We start from the raw sequence: 11,199 nt of genomic DNA, 5'->3' as shown, positions 1-11,199 counted from the left end.
TATCTGGCATTCTTCTATGTAGAATTTTGTTCATTGACTTTAGCATGAAATTGAGACCATTCGATTAACAAATTGTAAATTTTGGAACTCTTCATAAAATTTATTGAAACCGCCCAAGATACGCTAAAATAAGTTAATACCCATTTATCATGGATTGAATATACAATATTATTTAAGTCGGAATACCAAAAAGAGTAGTATACAAAAAAAAAAATTATTTAAATAAAAATAAGATGCTGCAAGCATATTTGGCCCATTGGTTACATCCAAAACTACATAGTGAGTCTATATAGAAGTAGTGAGCTCAAATCCTGATATATCCAAAATATTATTAATGTTTTATAGTTAAAGCTCTCACATGGCTTAGGAACGACTTGACATAAACACTTGGTGGTATCAGTTTACCATTTTCTTTACAACATCATTTTCTTCTTAACCATCACTTTCACATTAATTCAATTTCACTTTGATTCAAAAAAAAAAAAAAAACCCCATAATTCTAAATCAAACCCAACTACAAATTGAAGCAACATCAACTACCAAAAATCAAACAAAAATTTTAACGAAACTAATTAAACTAAAATTAATACACAGAAAAACTTTATCGATACTCTTGCCACCAAATTGAAGATATATGAACTAGTGAGTCGTTACGTTGTGATTAATAAGAGCAACTGCATGCACATCACATAAGGCTTGGCATCGGTGACGTGCAACGGTGAGTATAGAATGTAAAAACTGATGGATTTTGGTCATAAGACATCTTATGTGCTCATACAAACCCTAATGCTTGGATCTAGGTTTCTCTATTGTACATGTTTTGAATCCAAGACTATAAACCCTAATTCTAACATATGGAAATTGACATTAACATATAATTAGGTTTAAGAACATACCTTGATTGTTATGTAGCAATAACAATCCCACTTCCTCCTTGAATTGACTTTGGAATGCTTAGAGTCACAAGTGTCACTCCTCTAATGGCTCACAAACACCATAAGCAAATGGAGAAGGTATAAAGAGAGAGGTGAGAGGTTAGAATTCGTATCTAGGACCTCTTGGGAAGGGATACACGAATTCATGACCCTAAGGGTGTTTATATAGGTGTAGAGATAGGGTTTCAGTCATTATCCTTATCTAGTTGATTATCCATTAAACAACCAATAAGATAATCCTTGAATCCTTATCATACTCGAATTCTAAGGCTTTCCAACCTTAAATTCGTCCACCATATAAATAAGATAATCCTTACCTTATTTTGTAACTATCACATAATTACAAATCAGCCCCTCTAGTTTAATTAATTACATTTGATCACAAAACTAATTCTTAGTTAATTATTGACAAATATTAATTAAACAAATATGATTTCTCCTTTAATATATTATTCTTATAACATATTAATAAATCATATTATCCTCTCTCTCTCTTTATTCATTTCTCCAATCAAGTTGCTTTGGTGAAGGCAATCCAAAAGGACCATGCACCATCGGGTCAAGTACATACCAAAATAGTTATGGACTTAGACACTAATCCAACAGTCTCCCACTTGGATAAGTCTAACCACTATTCTGCGTATGACTTCAGATCCCGATCTGCAATCGTAGCTTTCCAAAGCCGCTGTCAACTATGATCCTATCAGATACGCGTGTCCTTAGATAAGGGATCATATATTCCTCCATTCTAGATATCGTATGAGATATGATTTCAAATCATTCTCTTTGTGCTATATCTCGATTTCCGATTTATGACGACAGACTAACTGAACAAATCAAATTAGCCCTAGCCCGGCCGAGCATTTACGTATGTCATCACTAAACCATCGAGGGGCCCAAAGATATCGCCTTTATCCTACCTTGGATAAAAGGAACGGATAAACTTTGATACAATGCTTGCTTGCACTCATTAACCAAATCACACACAACAATATGTTTTATAACACCAAGTTACTAGTGCGTTTACATATTATCAATGTGCAACCGATTAGCAAGATACAACTCACACATCTCGGTTTCAAGAATATAAGATGTTATCGTCTCACTAATCACTCGTAATACAATTCATGGAGTGATCCAAGTGAGCGTGGGTTTAATCCAATGCTCAAATCATATTCATAAGCACTCATGAACCTTGCAGCAAACATTTGCTTATGTCTAATACTCTTCTAGACAATCCACACACCAATTCACGACAGTCTTCATTCATATCTACTTCCAACATATGAACGACTGTGGCCCATTTGAATAATTCGATTATTCTTAATAAATTCAATTATTCTGGAAGTCAAAACATGCAAAGTGAAACACAAGAATAATACTAATCCCATATGGCCTCAAACCTTTGAGTATAAACAAAACACGTTTTATTTATCACCATATCGATTACTCATTATTTGTCGTTTCGGGTAATCAACTTCTTACTTGAATTCCAACACTTGTCCCATGCTCCTAGCATGCACACAATGTTTACCTATGGTTCTTACTTTTGTAAAATAGACAAATTGAACACGTTTCCAATCATTCTCATTTTACAACTCCAAATCCATTTTCTTAAGTGTAAGAATATCAAATTCTTGTTACTTATAGAATATACTAGATTCTAACACTTTATGCAATGATCCTTTTGTAATGTCACTGCACCAAAGTCTCAAAGACTATTGCCAATGATATTACAAAGTCCTCTATCGGAGATTGTTACAAGACAATTCCTATGATGTCTCTCACTCAAAGTACATTCCTTTGAACATCCTTTTGCATAAAAGTTTCCAATCTAGACATAGATTTTCAATATTTACTTCCTAATATGGACACGCTTCCATATTTTCCAATAGAATCTTATCTATTCGTAATGATGTCGATATTGTCCATCCAATATGGAAACATTTCCATAATTTCCAATACTATACTTCCAACTACTCACAAGTGACCAATCCTCGTCGAACTTTGGATTGTCCTTTGATAGTTGTTTAATTATTTTAGTCAAAACCAATTCTAGTCCCTTTTCCCTCTAAATGCACTAGACATTTGGAAAATTTTAGAATGGTCAAACATTAAAGCATTTGCAATCGATCCTATACCCATAGCGTATGGGACACGATGCACAATGTTTTATTTGATATGTTCTCAAAATTCGAATTGTGAAGAGGAATGCCGTAATCATAATCGAAATTTTAAGAACACACTATGTACCTTTGACTAAATTTATTAACATTCCACAACCTAATCCTTTAGATTTGAAATGAAGCATAATATTCTCTCACTTAATTATAGCAAAACAACTTTACAACTTTGCAAAGTATGACTCTTGTTTTCTATAATTAATATTGCCAACTATGCAATACGTGCCTTAATAATCATACAATCATAACATTTATGCTCCCACTACCATGATGATTATTATAAAACATAACACTTATGCTCCCACTAGCTTCGACATGTATTCATAAACATCTTAACTTTCAGAAAAACAATACTTATTGAATTTCTTAAGTTCATGTTTCTAATAGTTAGTGCTTTGATAATCTTTTATCAAGGCTTCTTGAACTTATAAACTTTTGCCTTAGATAGTTCATATGTGTGTCTTAACAATTAAGACTAATTGCTAAACCTCACAAATCAAATTATGGAAAGGGATGCCGTAACCATGATCGAATTCGAGAATGCAATTTTACAATCACTATCTTTTAAAATCTTTCTTAGTGAAAGCATTTTCTCACAATCATTTTCATGAAGGAGGAAATCTTATGACACTTAGATTTAGACGGTGTATGTGTTCCTATCCATGTGAATTTGTTAAAACCAAAGTTTTACGATAAATTCAAACTCATAAGGATCGAGCTTTCTTAATCTTGATTTCTTGCCTTATGGTAGAACAACTACCCACCACGTTTTCCAAGTAGTTAAGCAGCTCACCTTTTCCTATCAATGTACTTTCCATTGATCAAGGTCCTTGCCTTTTATGCATTCAAATGAGAACTCATAAGACTCACATGCATAATTAACTCGATTGGATTGGCACAGAAACAAAATAATGTCTTCACGATAGGTTGTAAACCTCAACTCGTGTGCTAGTGATAATCAATAAGGTTTATTTGATTTGTTCTTGAAACCTTTCAAGACCATTAAGACTCCCACTGACTCCTTGACATATAAGATTCTCTTGTCAATAAACATTTGTTGACAACCAAATATTCAAGAGTTAGTGTAGCTTTTATAAAAACACTTCATAAAATGGTCTTAGTTGGTCTTTGTCTTATCCAAGACATCACAACTTTCCACAATTGATGAATGTTATAAACCTTCTTAATACTATTCACTCAATGTCACAATCTTGACTTTAAGACTTGTTTTGGAACGAAGTATGATTGTCTTCTTGATTTGACCATTTCATCAATCTTTGATTCCTCTTCTTGGACATACAATTGTACCAAGACTCACTTAGAGGATCAATTGAGATATGGTTCTTAATCATTAAGACCTATCATAAAGCATAAAAGGTACTCTCCCTTCTTCTTAGAATGGAGAAACTTTTATCTCTCTGCCTACATGATTCTTGTTATTCGTTCTACTATTGATCTAAACCATTTAATCAATTCTGAATTACACTTAATCATATAAGTATAATCATATTTACCAAACCTTTAGTAAATCATGAAGAATATATTTGTTACTCTTATGGTGAACTTGATCAACACACAACTTTATGTACTCGATCTCCTAGTCCTTCACTTGACACTTTGTCAACGAATTAGTCTAATTTCCAAAATATGAAATTTCTCATTCATTGTGCAACCAAGTTGCATGATTCCAAGTTTCGCTCCAATTTGAAACTTCGGGCGATGAGAAACTCTCCCTATTTGGTAAATTCTCGACATTTCCATTAATAACATAACTAAGAATCATATCCATTCGTTGTAGAAATATGTAAACATCAATTTTCAAAACGATTTCATTGCAAGGAAGTAAATAAATAAATAAATAAGTCAAACAAAATTTATTTTATTTATAAAAGCAGCGGAAAAACATTTGTCCTTACAATGCAAAATCCATTGAAAACTATGTAAAAAAATGAAAAATTTCTAACAACTCAATCATAACTATCTAAGCTCAAAATCCAATCTTCAAGTCCATGAGATCAAGATCCATCTCTTGTGATTAGATTCATCTTGCTCTCTTATCAAGCTTCCTTTCTTTTCACCGATCCTTCAAAACATTCAAATGCAATCTTATCACATCATGTATTAAGAATCAATGAATAGGAACTCAATGGAGTTAGATAGTGGATTCTTACCTAAAGCGTAGTCATACTTTTGACTCTCCCATCTCTTAGATCTCTTAGGTAAATAGGGCAACTTCGTCTCCAATGCCCCTTCTCTTGGCAATAAAAGCAAATTGACTCTTTTAGAACAACACATGGAACTACTTCAGACATTTCCTTTTTCTTATGATCAAACTTTTCGATCATTGCATGTCTTTCATTGCCATTGTCTATATCCATAGAGGTCTTGAAGGCAGATTCACCAATCAACTTTGCTTTTCTATTGCGCCAAACCATTGCTGATTTAGCAGCAATAAGCATATAGGTGAGATCTATAAGGGTGACGTCGTAGCTCATCATATAGTACTCTCTTACGAACTCACTATACGAGTTAGGAAGTGACTGAAGAATCCAATCAACAGCCATCGCTTCACCGACAACGGATCCCATCATTCTTAATCTATCAATGTGTGACTTCATCCCTAAGACGTGTGCACACACCGACTTGCCCTCTTTATGTTTACTTGCCAAAAGGGCTTGAGTGATATTGAACCTTTCAATTTTACAATCTTGTGGGTTAGGGAGAATAATTGGAGGAGGAGGAGGAAGTGAAGCATGATTTCTTGTTCCTCGATCGAATCGTGGAATATCATCTTCATGTGGAATGCTTGTTCCACGGGATTTGAGAAGACCATAGTTGTCGAACTTTGACATCGGGAGAAAAACGAATTCAAGTTAGTTGATTCATTGAGTCCTTGGTAAATCACCCAAATGAAATTCCAAGGCTAGGACCCAACACAATATCCTACAACTCGGGAGAGGGATGCCGTAACCCAAATTGCAGAACATTTGAAGGTAAGTGAATGACGATTCACTAGTTTCCACCATGAAAAACGAAAAAGAAATTTAGGTTTTAAATCTATGAAAACTCCTAGATCCTTTGAGATTCATTGAACATTTCAATGGCATGTTTAAATCTCGATATGCCCCTCTTGTTTGTGACTGGGATGCCGAGGATCACAAAGCGGGTGTGAATAACCATGCAAACTACATGGTGCCCTCACATGTTACAATCACCTATTCGATGTGCTAGTAAACCACACACGCTCCACCGAACTATGACAAACATTGAGTCACCCTTTGCTACCTTTGCTTAGAACCATTTAGTGTGCCGGTAAACCACACACGCTCCACTAACATCTTCGCAAGGGCACAAAGTGTAATTTCATGGAATTGCATCAATTCACTTTTGCCTAAGTAACTAAGATTGGGAATTTGAAAAACATTTAGTTACTTTGTATTTCATTATACTTATAATGGAAGGTTTCGTCCTATCCTACCCGTTCGGCTAACGACCCTCCACTAGTCAAGAGTGCGGTGGGTAAGAGTGGATACCCATTCAATCGCCATTTTATAGGCAATTTCCTTAAACACCCCTTAAATACCAGCTTCATGAATGAGGCCTACTAACGGTAAGACTGACTTTTACTCATACATATATTAGACTTTTAATGTTATATATAGTATAGGGTGTATTTTATACTTTTAAAAATACTATATGGTTAACTTTAACAATTACACTTTTAATTCAATTAAAAGGTTAACATAACTTTTATGGATTTATTAAACCTCTTTTAATTATACTCCTTAATTAATTAATAAAACCATAAGGGTGTGATTTGAACTTTTCAAAACATTACTAGAGTTTTAGAATTTAACATTTCTAATTAAACCTTTTAATCAACTTTTAAATTCCAAAACTTGAGGGCAAGTTTTGAAACCTTTTTTCAAGACATTAGGGTTTTAACTATTTAAATTTCAAAACTCCAAAACTTTTGGGTTCAAATTTAAACTATAAAACCTAAAGGGAAAAATATGAAACCTTTCATAACCACAAGGATCAAATAACAAATAATTTTAAATTAACATTTAATCACATAATTATCCATATTTGATTTATTTAATGATTTCTTGCAAAACAATTTATCAATTTACTCAAGATAATTAATCAATTATCTTATAAGGAAACAATTATCTTATTAATCGATAATTATCTTTAATTAGATCAAGAATATAGTCATATATATCATAAAATCGGATTTATATTGATCTAACATGATAAGGTAACTATCCAAATGCAAAAACAGCAAGAAATCCCGAGATAAGCATTATCTGACGCTCGAACTCGCCGAGTACCACACTGTACTCGCCGAGTTGAAGTCTACTCACCGAGTACACTGTGGTACTCGCCGAGTTCCTCAGCCATAAAGCCCAAAAAACGATTTTCCAGTTATACAATGCATCAATACAATTGAAACCAAGCTAGGCTCTGATACCACTGATGGGTTTTGGTCATAAGACATCCTATGTGCTCATACAAACCCTAATGCTTGGATCTAGGTTTCTCTATTGTACATGCTTTGAATCCAAGACTATAAACCCTAATTCTAACATATGGAAATTGACATTAACATATAATTAGGTTTAAGAACATACCTTGATTGTTATGTAGCAATAACAATCCCAATTCCTCCTTGAATTGACTTTAGAATGCTTAGAGTCACAAGTGTCACTCCTCTAATGGCTCACAAACACCATAAGCAAATGGAGAAGGTATAAAGAGAGAGGTGAGAGGTTAGAATTCGTATCTAGGACCTCTTGGGAAGGGATACACGAATTCATGACCCTAGGGGTGTTTATATAGGTGTAGAGATAGGGTTTCAGTCATTATCCTTATCTAGTTGATTATCCATTAAGCAACCAATAAGATAATCCTTGAATCCTTATCATACTCGAATTCTAAGGCTTTCCAACCTTAAATTCGTCAACCATATAAATAAGATAATCCTTACCTTATTTTGTAACTATCACATAATTACAAATCAGCCCCTCTAGTTTAATTAATTACATTTTATCACAAAACTAATTCTTAGTTAATTATTGACCAATATTAATTAAACAAATATGATTTCTCCTTTAATATATTATTCTTATAACATATTAATAAATCATATTATCCTCTCTCTCTTTATTCATTTCTCCAATCAAGTTGCTTTGGTGAAGGCAACCCAAAATGACCATGCACCATCGGGTCAAGTACATACCAAAATAGTTATGGACTTAGACACTAATCCAACAAAAACTACATAGTTTATTTTTTAAATGAAATCGATAGAAAATAAATAAAAAATAATAATAATAATAATTAGTTGCAGTTTGGGACAAGTTGTATAAGCAAAAATAGATATAAAAGTAGCTCTTACAATTGTATCCGTCGAGATCTTATATATTGATATATTTCCACAATTATATTATGACTATTACTTTTGAAAATATTTTTTCAATATACGACAAGGTAACGATGTTAAGTGATTATTATTTTTATTTAAATTTAATTTTTATTTAGCTATTTCTTATTGAATTATACCTTAAATTAGTTAGTTATTTAGCCTATTGGAATATAAAATATGGGGTATATATATATATATATATATATATATATATATATATATATATATATATATATATATATATATATATATATATATATATATATATAGAGAGAGAGAGAGAGAGAGAGAGATGTATGTATGTTCTGTTGAGGTTAAAAATAAAATACAGATATTGAGATTCAACCTCAGACACATGTTTCATAGTTGTCGCTCTAACTCTCATCTCCACCATAATAACCGCCACCACCACTACCACCACCTTTGATACCAGTTGACCACACCACTGTCACCTCCATCACTTGTATCACCGCCACCTCTATCACCACCACCTCTTTTGTCACCAAATGTTATAATCATATATCATTACTTAATATGTGAACACACATATACGTATAATCTTTTATGATTATACATATACGTATAATCATATATGATTATACATATCTACCACATAATCATTTACGATTAGATATACTCCGATGTTGCTGGTACGCTGGAGCGTTAGACCGACAAATGAGAAATATATGGCTGAGATTGAATCTCAAAATCTCTATTTTTTTTAATATCAAATGAACGCTATATATATATATATATATATATATATATATATATATATATATATATATATATATATATATATATATATATATATATATATTTATGGCTAGGTTATATTGTAGCCAACAAGTATTATGTGGTCGTAGGATAAATTTATTCTTACAAGTAAATTTATTCCTAAAAAATAAAGATAAGAATGATTACAAATCGAAAACAAAATGTCGAAATCTAATCATACACACTAAGAACAAAAACTACATTTATTCTTATAGAATATAATTGATAATGGTTAAGAATTATTTATTTTTAAAAAATAAAATTTAGAACGGTTTAAAATCGAAAAATGAACATTGAAATCTAACAAAAACATCAACACATTGTGAAATAAAATTGTTGCTAAGAATAAATTTCAATTGTTGTTCATTCTTCAAGCATGAGTTTCATTCATTTCAACATTTCATTCATTAATAATCATTTTCAACTTTGTACTTCGATCAATCATTAGTTTTTCTCTTAAAAAAATAAATTATTGATGAGAAATAAAATCAAAATTTTCCATGTTTTTCACCACATAAAGCAAACAAATTAAATGTGATTTTAGTTGCTTTTATAATCATGAAAAACAAAAGGAATTAGAATAATCAACATACCAATGGCAAAAACTCATCTAATTAGCCATCTGTCAACTAAATTATTTAAAAAATATTCATTTGTTATAATATAGCTGCAACAAAAACAATATAGTACATATACTCGGTTTAGAATTCAAAAAAACAAAATTAAATATAAAACTAATCGAATACAAATATGGCCCAATCTAAAATTAAATCTCTAAATATTATTAAAAGAGAACCTTTAATTCACTTATGAAGCAATCAAGGCCCTTGATTGTGTTTTATTACTTTGTTTTCCATCCTTAGATCAAATTGCTGACATCATCATTTCCAAATAAAATTCAAACACAATTACATTTAATTATAGAATCTGTAATAATTATATAATCTTTAAATTCAGTAATTATTTTATCAATTGAAACATATCATTTTATTTATATACATGACATTAGTTTCTTTAATTAATATTATTCCTAATTTAACTCCATTACTTATAGGTTTTGATTTCCAACTTCAAACCCGTTTATATTTTATTTATTTATTTGTTTTTTTTTTTTAAATCTCATTAAACAAGCATATCAATAATTAAGATATTAACCTATAAAATATAATCTAATCCCATTAAATCAACAAAATATTTAAGAGTCAAAATTAAATTCAATATTATTCATAATTTATCTCCTAGTATATCCCACATAAAATGAATCAATTTGAGATAATTGTTTGAATTTTAAAACTTATTAAATAAGAAAGTCAATTAATTTGAAGTTTTGAATTAATATAGCTGATATCTTTTTTTTTTCCCAGATGAATAGCCGAAAATCTCCAAACTGATATCTTAGGATTCTCATTTAGAAGATAATGATTTCCTTATTCAAAAACACCTTATATATACGATTACACTGATGCAATGGAGGGACCAAGCCATATCCATGTCATTCAAACTCCAAGTATACGAAAATAAAAAAATGTCTGAAAGTCAACCAAAACAGATTTTGACCAAACTGCCCCTTTGTCCTTAAAAAAATGATTCGACTGCGATTAATCTCCAAACATTCAAATTTCACTTTAGAGCATTATTAGAGCAGTACCCTGTAACAGCCCGGATCCCCAGGTACCTTCATTTCATATTTTTGACATTCTGTGAGGGGACTCGGCGAGTTGGAGGTCGAACTCGCCGAGTCGGGTTGCGGTTTTGGGCGGGGGTTCGCGTCCGGACTCGGCGAGTCCAAGGGATGGACTCGGCGAGTCCGCGCTGTTTAATGAAACCCTAATTTCCCGGTCCTAAGCCCTATTTAAAGGACCTTATGGCCCTCATT

This window comes from Lactuca saligna, chromosome 9, assembly GCF_052625555.1.
Source record: "Lactuca saligna cultivar CGN05327 chromosome 9, ASM5262555v1, whole genome shotgun sequence".
NCBI classification, from domain to species: domain Eukaryota; kingdom Viridiplantae; phylum Streptophyta; class Magnoliopsida; order Asterales; family Asteraceae; genus Lactuca; species Lactuca saligna.
This window is presented reverse-complemented; position numbering follows the sequence as displayed.